The sequence below is a fragment of the Dipodomys spectabilis genome, unplaced genomic scaffold (assembly GCF_019054845.1).
Source record: "Dipodomys spectabilis isolate Male_0828 unplaced genomic scaffold, ASM1905484v1 ptg000199l, whole genome shotgun sequence".
In the NCBI taxonomy this organism is placed as follows: domain Eukaryota; kingdom Metazoa; phylum Chordata; class Mammalia; order Rodentia; family Heteromyidae; genus Dipodomys; species Dipodomys spectabilis.
This window is the reverse complement of record NW_024870876.1, coordinates 1097341-1111461: the sequence shown is the minus strand read 5'-3', so window position 1 is coordinate 1111461 and position 14121 is coordinate 1097341. Positions and strand designations below refer to the sequence as shown.

General features: G+C 37.8%; 1 protein-coding gene across 1 annotated transcript in view; it reads left to right on the top strand.

Moving 5' to 3' along the window:
• Window positions 1–14121, top strand: part of Xkr4 (XK related 4) — a 424600-nt gene that overhangs the window by 245249 nt on the left and 165230 nt on the right. The window lies entirely within an intron of this gene.

Genomic DNA, 14121 nt, shown 5'->3' with positions numbered 1-14121 from the left:
CCACATCCCCTCCAGCATCTGTTGTTGTTAGATTTCATGATTATAGCAATTCTGACTGGGGTGAGATGGAATCTTAATGTTGTTTTGATTTGCATTTCTTTTATGGCTAAAGAAGTTGAGCATTTCTTCATGTGTCTATTGGCTAGTCTTATTTCCTCTTCAGAGAAGTCTCTCTTTAAGTCATTAGCCCACTTATTAATGGGACGGTTGTTTTTTCTAGTTATTTTGAATGTGATTGTTTTCCAGATTTCTTTTTCAGCCTGATCATTGTTGGTGCATATAAAAGCTACTGTTTTTACATGTTTCAAATTTGCTGTTTCAAAGGCATTTATAAGATATTAAGAGATTTTTGGTGAAATCTTTAGGGTCTTTGAAGTATAAGATCGTATCTCTGCAGATAGGGGAAAAATCCTATTTGAGTTCCTTCTGCTTCTTTTTCTTGACTTATTGATCTTGGTAGGCATTCCAGTACTATATTGAACCAAAATATGTGGAGGAGTCACCCTCGTGTCATTCCTCAAGAAAGGAACATACATACCCATGTTTATTGCAGCTTTGTTTATAGCACCCAGATTATAGAATCTGCAAAGATGCTCAGCAGCTAATGAATGAAGAAAACAGTACATATGTACCATGAAATGTTACAGAGCCATAAAGAAAAATGAAATCATGTCATTTTAATAAAATAAATTGAACTAGAGATAATCATGTGGGGTGAGAAAAGCCAAGCTCACAAAGGCATATTTTGCCTGTTTTCTCTCATTAGTGAATCTAGGCCTAAATGACACACATATTCATAGACATACATTGAATAATATTGAAATACATTGTGTCTATATGTGAAAATGGTATAAGGAATCTCCCGGAAAGCTATACAACAGTGAAGACAGGGAAGATAGATAAAGAGATTGAAATAGTTATTATAATAAAATATAATATATACATGTGCAAAAATACCAACCTGAAATTCCCTTGTACATTTAATACACATAAAATATTGGATAGAAAAGTAAAACAGGTTCTGTTTGGGGGAAGTACTTCATGAGTGAGGAGGAAAAATGGATAGGCAAATGAGGGTGAATATGAATATTGTATTTTGTATGTATACCTGAACACAGAGCACTAAAACCTGTTGAAACAGTTCTAAGAATGGACAAAAGAGATGAGGAAGGGATGAGGGAATGAAATTGATTTTATGTATACATGGAAGTGTTATAATAAAACCTACCATGTACAACTAATATGGTAAGACTAAATGAAAAACCTCCCTTCCCTGCAGGACTTCCTCTCCTCTCTCAGCCACATTTACCAAGTCGCCCAACAAGTTCTGGCCACACTGCCACACTATTACTTATTTCCTCTAGCATAACTACGTACACAGTCAATATCTTTATGAGACGTGCCATGAAAATTCAACAAAACAGAAGTAATATATTTTATAGAGAATTTTTGTGTTTGCCAAAGCATGCAATTAGTCAGAAAATAGGCCTCTATCAAATACAACATGCCCATATACACTATAAAACATGAACTGGTCTTCTGTGAGGGCCCAAATTGTTCTAATTATTATCCACCTATTTTCTGTCTGACAGGGGAAAGTTGCAGACAGATGAAAGCACGCAGAGAATGCCAGAGAGAGCATTGTTAGTCTCACAGGCAGTACGGGGGTGGAGGGAGACTAATGTACTCAGTAGGTGAAGGTGGTCATGTTCAAGGAATTCTGGGAAGGTTCTTCTGCCCCTTGCCATGAATATTTATAACACAACAAGAGAGATATTACAAACACATGAATTGTTTACACAGAGATTGTGGTGTCTCTAGTGTGAGGTGGAAACACCAGGCCCCGTGGGCATGTGGGCACTGATCACATGGTATGGGCAATATTGAGGGGCTATGGAGTAATGATGACAGCTTACCTGGATCCTTCTGGGGCTGGGATAGCCTCCAATGCCCTCATATAGCTGTGACCCTAATGCTAATGACAAATGGCCATTCATTCAGTCCCCTTCAATACATACATATGGGGTTTTATTTTCTATAGATAGCTCATGGGAAATAGAATCTATTCTTAAAGCCATAAGTCGCTAGAAAATTTTTCTAACCAAAATCTAGGTCAAATGTTCAAGTTATTCATCTTTTTCAGCAAAGGACAGAGCTGTTAGAGCCTGATATTCTGCTTTAAAAAAAAAAAAAGGTGGTGTGGTTGGTGGTGGTTTGATTTAAAGTTCTTGTTATTTTGTTTTTAGGAGCTATAAGGGAAGGTCCCCCCTGTGTTATCCAAGCTGATCTTCAGTTTGTAGGCTCTAATGATCCTCCTACTTCAGTGTCCTGAGTAGCTGGAAGTGCAGGCATGTACCACTATACGCGGTTGTGGTTGTTGTTTAACATACTCAGTATAAAATTTTTTAAAATGACAAATAATACAACTGTGTTATTTAACAATACCTACAGTTGAGGTTTCATATATATATAGATTTAAGTTTTGTAACCAAGCAACAGAAGAAAATAACAGTTTGTGGAATCACTGTTTATTATTGATGCTGTTTATTTAAAGCTCATCTGGCAGATTTTACTCCATGTATTTTTTCATATAGTAAAAATACCAGCTGCTAGCAGCAAAATTATTTAATATGTAATAAGATAATACAAGATAGTTCAATATTTGGATATATGCATAATATCTTTTAGCTATTAATAACAATCTGTTTAAGCCATATGTACAACAGCTAATAACATACTTGATCAAATGTTTTGTAAGAAGTAAAGCATTTACCATGCATATGCACTATTTGAAGCATGTGGAATCCACAACCCATAATCACACAAGCAATGTAAAAATGTTCTCAATCGCACAAAACTGTAACCACATGCTAGCTATGTAATACTGTACCACATATGTAGTATACAGTTAAAGTTTTCTCCTCTAAGTCTAATGTAGTTGTTATTCTGTGTTTCAATCTGAGGTCAGTGATATAGAAAGTTTCCAAAGTGCTGTTTGCACTGGGGAAAATATTGATTAAAAAAAAGAATTTGAGAATGTCAATGCAGTTTAAATCTTCAGACTTGCTTTTGTATCTGTGTTGTGTAGCTAAGTTGCATGTGGGTGTCTGTGTATGTATGGCATGGTGAAGGTGATGTTGGATGGCTTGAGGCACTTCAACATTGCTAAAGAACTTACAAAACCAAAATGCTGGTGGACTAAATTGTATTGATAAAGTTGGTGCAGAATGCCTGATGACCCTTGGTGCTGAATGGAAAACTGTATCTTCTGCAAGCATGCTTCCCAGGGCAGTAAATTGTGACACTGACCCTAGCAGAGAAAGAACAAATCGTAGGGTAAAGAAAGCCAGTGCCTTGTGGATATTTCTACCTGCAAGCTAGGAGAGAGCCCAGTGACATCTCAGACCAGCCTTCACTCAGAGCATCACCACTGGCACTGACAGGAGCTGTTTGTTCATCTCAGTGCCAGTGGTGATGGCAAAGCTGTCAGTTTTTTCTTTTTAAATGAGCCCTTTGGTAATTATGCTAAATTTTTAACTTCAAATACAACATTTTGTGAGCACTCCTTACTATCTTCACAGACATCTAAACAGAATTCCAACAAGGAAAACCTTTCTAATCCACACTCCTTTACCCAACCTAGATCCCAGCCTGTGTTCCCAACACTCAGATCTGCAAAATCCTGTCTCCTAGTAGGAGGATGACCGTGACATAAACACTACACAGAACAACATACAAAAGATTACCTTTGTTATTAGCATCAAAAAGATAAAGTGTTAAGATAAACTCAAAAGATCAGTAGCTAAGTACCAGGCAACATTGCCATCCTCTTGCTGGCAGCCTCTAGTACCCTGCGAGGGGATGCCCATCATCTCTACCTTCACATAAGGACCCATCAGAGCAAAGGCTAGGTGGCATGAAACTTGTCCAATGAGATAATGCTAACACAGGCTCCGAGGAGAGAGGAGACAAGATGCTGACTATTGTCTTCAAGTGTACAAAGGGTAATTTTCTAGGGACTGGTAATCTTCCTCTCCTATCGTAGATATGTGGATATAATTTAAAGCATCTAGATGTACTAGGTGATGGATGATGAATAAGTGATAGATGATGGAAGGAAGGAAGGAAGGAAAGTGAGAGAGAGAGAGAGAGAAAGAAAAAGAGGAGAGAGAGAGAAAGAGAAAGAGAGAGAGAGATTACCTTCAAACTTTGCATTCTTGGGACAATATTCCCCTACATATCACTGAATCTCAAGATGATCCTAGATAATTAAAGGGAGAGCCCAAAGTTTAAGGTATCATTGCTGCTATCAATTTAACTCCTCAATAAAATAGACAATAACTTATTTTTAATCTGTTTAGCCACTGCTTATTATATACTTTCTATAGATTATCTTATCTTTTATCATCTCTTAAAGTTTAACAGAATAGAAATCTAAGGCTTAAAACTATAAGTGATTTCCCCAAAGTCCTGGAACTGATGGACTGAAGACTGAAGTTCTGTCCATAATTAAACTTAACTTTGGCACTTATTGTCTCTCAGACAAGAAATATATTGGTACAGTTGCCATTTCTCAGCCATGTCACCTTGGCAGCTGATCCCTAGCTTCTTCATCCTATGACTCTAGGCCATAATGCTACAGTGTTAGTTATGATAGAAGACTCAGCAATGATTTGGTTACCATGGTCCATATAAGCAGCCAAACTTGAGGATTATAACTTTTAAAATGACTTATCAATGCCGGGCATGGTGGCTTATGCCTGTAATCCTAGCTACTCAGGAGGCTGAGATCTGAGTATCATGGTTCAAAGACAGCCCAGGCAGAAAAGGCTGTGAGACTCTTATCTCCAATAAACCACTCAGAAAACTAGAAGTGGCACTGTGGCTCAAGTGGTAAAGTGCTAACCATGTGCTGAAGAGCTGAGGGACAGCACCCAGGCCCAGTTCAAGCCCCATGACTGACAAAAAAAAAAAAAAAGACATCAAAACTGAAAAATGATGTAAGGTCAAATCACAACATAATAAAATATGAAAGGCCAATAGACTTCTATAAATGTTGAATCTCAGTAAGAATTAGAATCCCTAACTCAAGCATGTTAGTTTTCAACCACAAAACTGATAGATTTTTTTTGGGGGGGGGGTTCAGTCATGGGGTCTGAACTGGGCCTGGGCACTGTCCCTCAGTTCTTCAGCTCAAGCCTAGCACTCTATCACTTACTTGAGCCACAGTGCCACTTCTGGCCTTTTTCTTTTTGCTTATGTGGTGCTGAGGAATCGAACCCAGGGCCTCATGCATGCAAGGCAAGCACTCTACCACTGAGCCACCTTGCCAGCCCTGGCAGATTTTTCAAAATGGAAATATATAGCAGTTTAAGAAAACAGGAGGGCTCATATATTTACCAGTTGTTAAAGTTTTCTAGAGAGGAAGTTTACAAAACATATGAAATATGAACTCTATGAAAGAAGTTGTACCTCAGTGGTGGAATACTTGCCTGGCATGTGTGAGGCTGCAAGTTTAGTCATTTATATATTTGTTTTGTTTGTTTATATTGTAAAGGTGATGTACAGAAAGATTACAGTTAAAAAAGTACATTTCTTTTGGAACAAGTGTCTTCTTCCTCTTCTCTCATTTCCCTCCCGACTCCCCTTTCCCACAAGTTGTATATTATTTTCAGTATAGTCCATAGTGAGGATCACTGCTGCATTTGTTCACTCTTTGTCCCCCCATTTCTCTAGAGAGTTTAACCTTTAGCATCATGAAACAAAACAAAACAAAGCTCAATAAAAACTAAATAAAATATGAAAACTAGCTTAGCATTTAAACATTCACTGTCTTTATCAACTTCAAAAATAGCAATGACCCACAATCCCAGCATTCAAAAATCCTACTTGAATATTTTGGTGTTAAACATTCTAAACTGTATTCTGTGCATACGCACACATTGAAAATATTAGTGAAACATGTGTATACATTATTTATTCTTTTGGGTGGTACTGGGGTTTGAATTTGGGGCCCTGCACTAAATGAGTTCTCTACTACTTGAGCTATACCTTTAGATCTATAAACACTTTTTGTTTATAGGTCTTTTGTCTCTCATAATATGAAAATAGCAGTCTGTACCCACAGGTTTTTCTTCAGCAGATTTAACCAACTACATATCAAAGCTATTGGAAATGAAATTGGTCTGTACTGAATGTATACACACTTTTTGTCATTATTTTCTAAACAACATGGCATAATATTTATTTACATAGCATTTATACTACAATTAGTTATTATAAGAAATCGACAAATGACTTAAAGTACATAAGAAGATGTGTGCAGATTATATGTACTCATTATGCCATGTTATCTAAAGGACTTGGTCATCTAGACTTTGGTGTCTAAACAGGATCCTGGAATCAATCCCCCAAGACCAAGGGAAAACCATACCCTGAAATAGATTAGTTGCTCATTGTTGAGTGCTTGAATCTTAACTATTTTTGTTCTATAAATAAACTATGCTGTATCTCTCTAAAATTTTTGTTGTTTTTTGGTTTGCCATGGGGCTTGAATTCAGGACCTGGGTGCTGTCTCTGAGCTCTTTTTGCTCAAAGCTACCACTCTACCACTTTTGGCCACAGTTCCATCTCCAGTTTTCTGGTGGTTAATTGTAGATAAGAGTCTAACAGTCTTTCCTGCCCAGGCTGACTTCGAACTGCAATCCTTAAATCTCAACCTCCTGAGTAGCTAGGAATACCCACATGAGCCAACATCCCCCTGTTCTTTGCCTGCAGTTACTTGTTGAAAGCAATACCATAAGTGAGTCTCACGGCTTATAAGGTCAGGAGTTTCAAGCCAATGGCTGAAATCTTATTGGTAAAGCATTTCTTGTTTCACTCTTTTTAAGGTAGACTTGTAAAGGAGTTGTTCTACATACATGTCTTTCTTCCTAAGAAAAGATTTGGACAATTTATTTATTTGTTTGTTTGTTTGTTTGTTTGTTTGTTTGTTTGTATGCTGGGCTTGAACTCAGGCAGGGCCTGATCTGTCCCTGAGCTTTTTGTTCAAGGCTAGTGCTCTACTAGTTGAGCTCTGCTAGTTGGCCCTCAATTTGTGACTTTGGGGTGGTTAACTGGAGATAAGAGTGTTACAGATTTGCCTGCCAGGCTGGCCTTGAACCACAGTCCTCAGATTTCAACCCTCTTAGTAACTAGGAGTACAGGTGCGTGACTAGGAATTTCATTTAATTTTATTATTTGTTTGTTTGTTTTTGGTGATTCTAGGATCTGAATTCAGAGCCTTGTGGTGCTCTACCACCTGAGTCATACCTCTAACCATGATACAGGCATTTGAAAACTCTATTGTAAGGATGAACCTTGATGACATTATGATAAAGAAATAAACTAGTCACAAAAGGACAGATATGGTGTGATTCCACTTATATATGATTCTGAGTGGAGGTTATATTTATAGAGAAAGAAAGTAGGAGACTGGTTCTAGGGGCTGGGAAAGAGGGAAGGAAGAGTTGTTGTTTAATGGGTGCCAAGGCTCAGTCTTGATAAATGAAAGGACTTCTGGAAATGAATGCTGGTGATAATTGTAAACGTATGAATGCACTCAAGCCACAGAAGCATGTAATTACAATGATCTAGATGGAAAATTTTACTTAATGTTTATTTGACCACAATTAAATAAGAAAAATACTCATCTAAGACCTGAAAATAGCTTTCTTTACTCTCCTTGGTGTATGAGTGCTTGGACTCTGTGTGTGAATTATTGGAGGGTTTGGTTTGGCTTTATTTCATAATAAGAAGTTTCCTTTCTATGGAAAGGAAAAGAGTTGTCATCGGAACCAGGTTAAGTGAGTTCATGGTGCCAGAAAAACAAGCTTTTTATTGTGACACTAGAGTTCACATCCCTGTGGGCCACAGACCTGGGAGCTATTTTTGTAGCTTTTTAGCCTGTGGCAGCAAAGAGCTGAGTGTATGTATATTTTCCCCAGGTGAGAACTGGCAATAAAATAGCTCAAGGAGGCCTCTGTGGGACTACTACTGTCTTTGTGAATGCCATGAAAGTCCTGAGTTTTAAACTTCCACGGTAATTGAAAGAAAGTTGTGCATTCATGCACTTATTTGATCACTCCAGGTGCAAAGGCTGCTCATTCTATCTTTAGGACACATCTCAATGCTGAGATCTTCTGACCACCAGTACCTCTGGCTGATCCTTGCAACAGTATCTGAGCCAAAGTGCCTATTCTTCCTGTCCACTTCCTCCTTGCCATTCTGCCTTCTATTTTCCATATAGTAACCAATGATGGTAAAGTATTCATCATATCCCTTCTTCTATTTAAAATTCTCCAATGAGTTTGCATTACCGTCAGGAAACTATGAAATTGAAAATATTGTACGTATTCAATACATACTCATTGAGTGAATCATCAAAAACTGAGTTAGACACAACCTCCAGATTTAGACTCTCCAGATTGTGTTGGGAGATAATAAATTTCCATTGGTTAGCCACTAGTTTATGGTACTTTGTTGGAGCAGCCATAGGCAACTAATACCGACAAGTAGAGGAGTACCGGCCTAAACAATAATTAGTGATGATTGAACTGAGACTGTGAGTTTCTAATGGAGTTTTCCAGTCAGAGAAGCAGGAAAGGCTACTCCAAAGTGATTTCCAGACCAGAATGGAGGTAAGAGACAGCAGCACTTCCCACTGAGCTAATCCAAACCATGTGTGTGAGGCAGTGTGAGAGCACGGGAGGCTGTTTATTAAAATCCCTATAAGCTGCCTGATTGTAAGCTTCACTTTAAACTTTGTTCTGTTTGTACAGAACAAAGATTTGAAGGAATTATTATATCTGCTTTATGTTTTAAAATCACATTGCTCTGCAGCTTTGGTCATGGTTGCAAATATGGTATGTGTAAGGTGCACTAAACAAACAAAAGTGAGAAACCCTGGATAACAATTGTAGCAGAATCAATGTTGAAAGACTCCTCCATAATTACTGGAGGACAAATTTGTGATAGCATTCAAGATCTTTATGTTATCTATATCATAAAGGAGAAAGTAGAGGGAGATGGAGGAAAAGACCTGCTCAATTCCCAGCTTGAACTCTCTGGGCGGGGTTCAGTGGCCATCCTGGAGGAGGCAGAGGCTACAGGATGTTCCCAATGATCCGGCTTGAGAGTGAGCCAAGCAACCATAATGAAACCGGTTTTTAAGCCCTAAGACCAAAGTCCTGGAGTTCCATATTAGGTCTGGCTACTAATTCCCATATGTCAAATAAGGAGACATGGTGAAAGGTAGAGAAAAGAGATCTTTTACATGGCAGCCATAGGGAGACAGCTCTTCAGTACATCTTTAGCCATCTTTAGAGGTACAGACATTGGCTTTAGGTTAAATAAGGTGAATTGAAGGTAGAAAGTAGGAAAGGTATGCATAGTTAAAACAGTCTTAAGTCATAGGGTTTTTCTAAAGGATCATTATTATTAGCCTTTTGTCTCTGGAGGCGTTCCCGAGACGTTGTCACTTTACCATTGGGACAAGTAAACTGAGTTATTGGCTGATTCCTTTAAGAGGATAAGAAAGCTTTGCCTATTTGATGGAGTTTGCCTTTCATACAAGGTATTTTTTGGAAAGTCTTCTTTTTTTTGGAGCCCAAGATGGTTGTAAAGTGATTACAGCAGAAGATAGATCAGATCAAAGCTCACAGATACAAAGTTGGGAGACTTTTAGATAGCTCACAAGACCCAGAAAAAGCATCCTTGAAGTTTCAATGAAGCCAGATACTGGGCTCTTCAATCTTGTCAAACTAAACAGCCTTCTAGAGCAAGGCTGCACATTGAGGAGACTCTACTGGAATTAGATACCAAATTGAACAGGACAGGAACAACCACAAGAAATGAAAGTGAAGGCCCAAAGAAAAAAGAAGAAGAACAGAGACAGATGATCTTAGAAAGTAATAGGGATGCTATTTTTTATCACTTCATGAGAACAGCAGAAGAATGTACTCTATAGCCATGAAACAAGCAAAATCATGCTAGCTCTTGATCTCTTTTAAAAGCATTTAAAAATGGACTTCTTACACTCAGCATCAAGTAAAAGATCAGTATTATAATGAGAAGGAAATAAGAAAAATGTTATTTCTACAAAAATGTACCATAAAAACACATGCAAAACTTGGAAAAAATTATATTAAGTGAAGTAAGCCAGGCCCCCAAAAACGTAAGTCCCAGGGTTTCCCTTATTTGCAATAACTAGTACATGTGTAGGAGAAGTAGAAAAGGTCAAAAGCTATGTACATATGACCATGTAAGAGGCACAATTGTTTTCTTTCTTGCTATTTTTTATAACATATTAATAATGTACCATGTGATTTTTTGGTTTCTTTGTATGTTCCTCCCCCATGGTATAACTCCTTTTTTCACTGTATTTGATGACAGTGCCCTGCATCTTGTATATACACTTTTCTAATTTGGGGAGGGGAAGAGAAAAAAAGTGCTTAAATAGGGATACAGGTCGACCCATTGTAAGCATGAGATGTACAAGACACTGTTGAAAACGAACTTTACAACTTTGGCGGGGTAAGGCAGGTGGTAGTTGTGGAGGTGGGAGGGAAGGGATGGTAGGGGAAAAACAAAAGAAGAGGAAACAATGCTTGATAGGAAATGTACTCATTACCTTGCTGTAACCCCTCTATACAATATTTTTACAATAAAAAAGTACAAAAAGAAGAAAAATATATAAAAAAATAAAAAGTAACCAAAATGAGCCAAAAGAAATTAAGAAAATTATAAATGCTTTAGTATATATTAATAATATATACTTAATATTATAAATGTATATATTACAATAATAGAAAAATAGAAAAGTAATAGAAAAAATATAGTTTAACCAAAAATCTGATAACACTCAACATAGACTTCTTGTTTTCAAAAACCAAGGCAGAAATGCAAGCTCAATGGGAAGAGTCATTCATGACACAAACACTATAGCTAAAGAGTAAAAAGTTTTAATAAATAAACTTGAGGTTAAGAAGATTCAGGAGAAAATGACAGAAACAGAAATTTTACTGACAAGGCAAAATATATGCATACAAATGTATGTCCTTCAGAAAGAAATCTAAAATAAATAGAAAAAACATTAAGCACTATTTCAAGAAAATTTGAAACTATATACTCAATCCTGAAGCTGCATAATTAAGCAGTAGGTCACATTCTTGAGAATATTTATGCATAATAATCATTATCAAGATGCATGCTAATAAGAGTATTGTAAGAGACAAAATAGTTTTTGAATAACCAAGCTAAAAGGTCTAATACTGGAGAAAAAAGAAACAGAAGTTTTGGTGAGACTCTTCCAAGACAATACTTACTGTTGATAATTAAAGAATTAATAGATTAAAACACTCATATTAATAAATTGCTGTGAGGAGCTGATGGCTCATGCTTGCAATCCTAGCAACTGAAGAGGCTGAGATCTGAGGATATGGTTCAAAGCAAGCCTGGGCAAGAAAGTCCATGAGACTCTTATCTCCAATTAACCACTGAAAAGCCAGAAGTGGAGATATGGCTCCACTTTTTCACTCAAGGCTAGTGGTCCTTGAGCAAAGAAGCTAAGGGACAGCATCTACACCCTCAGTTCAAGCCCCAATACCAATACACACACACACACACACACACACACACACAATGGCAAAGTTTGCTTGGCATGGAATTTGCATGGATTTTATATCCATCAACATGATCTTCCAGCGAGAAGGCTGTCAGAACTTGTCTGCCCTTTTGCTTGCTGGGCCCTGCTATCCTTCGCTTGGCATCTTAGAATCTATGCACTGGGCAGTTTCTTCACAGAACCTCAAATCAGTCCCCATCTCCAAGTAAAAATGGCGATTGGGCTTTGTGTAACCTAAAGTACCTTCTTCACATGCAGGACAAGATACAGAACTCTGAGCTGTTGCAAATGCACATGAGCTCAGAAACTACTGTCCCTAGCTAGGTTCCTTTTTTGAGTGACCTATTAGAGAGCAAGCTCCAGACAACCATCATTGACATCATGGACAGAAGGCCTGGAGAAGGTGATGGTTTTAGAATATCACCTTTTGCAACCATGAATGCAATACAGTATACTTCCTGATGAGATTATCCCTCACCTGCCTGAAACAAAGACCTTGATCACATCCAAATTCCAGCTCTAACTACTCATTTGCAGAGAATACAAAGTAAAGACATTTAACCACACTGTGTAAATACTGTCATCAAACTCAAGATGGTGAAAAAGATGTAAGAAATAAAGCTGACAGAGTAACAGAGACTAGATACTGACAAAATAATCACCATGGGTAGACTTATTTGGGTTTCATTTCAAGCCCAAGGATTATAATAATCAGGACAAAGTGAACACTGAGTATTTGATAATATGAGGAAATTGTCATCAATTGTTAAGTGAGAAAATGGTGTTTGTTTTTAAACTCTCTGTGATGAAACATCTACGGATTAAATAATATGATGCCTGGGGTTTGCTTCAAGATACTTTGCTGGCTGACAGCAAGTATACATGAAAAAGATTAGCAATATATTGATAATTACCTAATTTCAATGAAAGGCATAATGAGTTCATTGACCTATTTTTTTTCACCTTTTGCAATGTTTGAAGTCTTCAATAATAAAGAAGGTTAATTTGTTTTTATTTTGTTCTTTTTGATCATGGTACTTAGAACCCAGAGCCTGCACTTGCTAGGCTGTTTCTCTAAAATTTAAGCAACACCCCCAGCCTTTTATACTTCAGCAGTTTTTTAAATAGATGCTCATGTTTTTGCTTGCCTTGGCATAAATGGTTTATGATCCTCCTATTTATATTTCTTGACAGATTGCACCATGAGTACAATCTATTGGTTGACATGTGGTCTGACTGTTCTTTTTTCCAGGCTGGCCTCAAATCACCATTTTGGTGATCGCACTTCCTTAGTAGCTAGGATGACAGTTAAGAGCCACCTTGCTCAGAAATAAAAAGGTTTTCTTAAAGTCATGAAGAGGTATTAGCATGGGGCTCTTACTTGGTATCAGGAGGCAGAGATAGGAAGGATCAACAAGGTCCAAGGCCAGCCTACCTAAAAAAGTAACTAAAAGCAAAAACATCTGGTAGTGTGGTGATTCAGGTGATAGAGTGATTGTCTAGAAAGCATAAAGCCCTGAGTTCAAACCTCATAGAATCAAAAAAAACCCAAAAACATAGGGAGGATGTAGAAGCATATGCATGTTAGTACTTGAGGCATATGTTGGATCCTAGGAGAAAATTTTACCTCTTGATTACTTGTGGGCACAGAGATGGTCTGAAAAGAAAGAATATATATGATTTTTGTTTTGTTTTGTTTCGTTTTGTGTCAGTCCTGAGGCTTGGACTCAAGGCCTGGGAACTGTTTCTGAGCATTTTTGCTATACCACTTGAGCAATAGCTTAATTTCCAGCTTTTTTTTTTCAGTTGTGGGGTTTGAACTCTGGGCTTGGGCATTGCCCCTCACCTCTTCAGCTCAAGGCTAGTGCTCTACCACTTGAACCACAGTGCCACTTCTGGTTTTTTTCTGAGTGGTTTATTGGAGCTAAGAATCTCACAGACTTTCCTGCCTGGCTGGATTTGAACTGAGATCCTCATATCTCAGCTTCCTGAGTAGCTAGGTGTGAGCCACCAGTGCCACCAGTGCCTGGCAATTTCCAGCTTTTTAAAAAGTGGTTTATTCAAGATAAAAGTCTCATAGACATTCCTACCCAGGCTGGCTTTGGACTGTGATCCTCAGATCTCAGCCTCTTGAATAGCTAGGATTACAGGCGTGAGCCACCAGTGCTCAGCTTTGTATGTGAATTTTTTAAGTAGCAAGTCCCTTTCTGACCTGGGTGTTCATCAAATGTCCCTCTGTCTTTGTCACATTGAAATTCACAGAATGCTTTTAATGAAGATTTAAATCGAAATACCCCTCAAAGTGAGCATTTAGGAATAGGGATCCTCATAAAGCAGCTAACTGGGAGTTCTCAGTGAGAAGCCACCAAGTTAATTGTGTCCTCTGTGTGCTTGCCTAATGTGACTTGCTAAACAGAGTTTGCTTAACAAGTAATCACTCATCTCTTTCTTCTTCTATT